The following is a 1,287-nucleotide window of genomic DNA, read 5'->3' on the forward strand; positions in this document are numbered from 1 at the left end:
TGTAAAAATACATCGGTAGGGGAGTGTTCCACCTTAGAAGGAGGCCCCCACGGAAGCAGTGGTGGAGGAAGCGAAAGAGAGAATGTTAACATGAGTAACGTAAATATCGGTGAGAATCCAATGCCCCGAAAACCTAAGGGTTCATTAGTAAGGTTCATCCAAAAAGGGTGAGTCAGGGCCTAAGATTAGGTCGAAAGGTGTAGTCGATGGACAATAGGTGAATATTCCTATACCACCCCTTGTTGGTCCTGAGGGATGGAGGAGGATAGGTTAGCTGAAAGCTGGTTATCGGTTCAAAAACATAAGGTGCCCCTACCATTTTAGGGTAAGAAAGGGCAGAGAAAATGCCTCGAGCCAATTTTCGAGCACCAGGCTCTATGGCGCTGAAGTAACCCACGCCATACACCTAGGAAAAGCTCAAACAACCTTTAAACAAAAGGGTACCTGTACCCAAAACCGTCATAGGTGGTTAGGTAGAGAATACCTAGGGGCACGAGATAACTCTCTCTAAGGAACTCGGCAAAATAGTCACGTAACTTCGGGAGGAGGGGTGCCTCCTCACAAAGGGGGTCGCAATGACCAGGCCTGGGCGACTGTTTACCAAAAACACAGGTCTCCATGAAGTCGTAAGGCCATGTATGGGGACTGACGCCTGCCCAGTGCCAGAAGGTCTAGAAAGTTGGTGACCTGATGACAGGGGAGCCGACGGCCTAAGCCCCAATGAATAATAACCGTAACTATAACGATCCTAAGTTAGCAAAATTCCTTGTCGAGTAAATTTCGACCCGCACGAAAGGCATAACGATCTGTGTACTATCTTGGAGAGAGGCTCGATAAAATAGACATGTCTGTAAAGATGCAGACTACCTACACCTGGATAGAAAGTGATGTGATCCAAGAGCCGCAAGCAACCAAATTAAGTCCAACGTCAAGCTTGGGGAAAGATCTGTTGAAAGTTGAAGGTGGACCTATGACACGAGCACTGACAAAGCGAGTGAAAGAGGTTATGGGATTACTCGTTAAGATAACCATTGATGAAATCATGTTCGGGACTCAAAATATGACACATTTCGTGTTCAGGTCGAAGGCTAAAACCAATTGGATCAACACGATACAAACAGCCGAAGATGGAGCTGGAGAGAAGAACCATGCGACCGCATGTTTAAAACCATCCTGCGGTAGCACGAAGTGAGTCAGGGAAATATTCGAGATTTTTGAATGTTTCATGCAGCCGCATGATTTTACACCATGCGACCGCATGGTTAAAATTTAACGCATTTTTTTTTT

Source organism: Olea europaea, unplaced genomic scaffold, assembly GCF_002742605.1.
Source record: "Olea europaea var. sylvestris unplaced genomic scaffold, O_europaea_v1 scaffold5157, whole genome shotgun sequence".
In the NCBI taxonomy this organism is placed as follows: Eukaryota; Viridiplantae; Streptophyta; class Magnoliopsida; order Lamiales; family Oleaceae; genus Olea; species Olea europaea.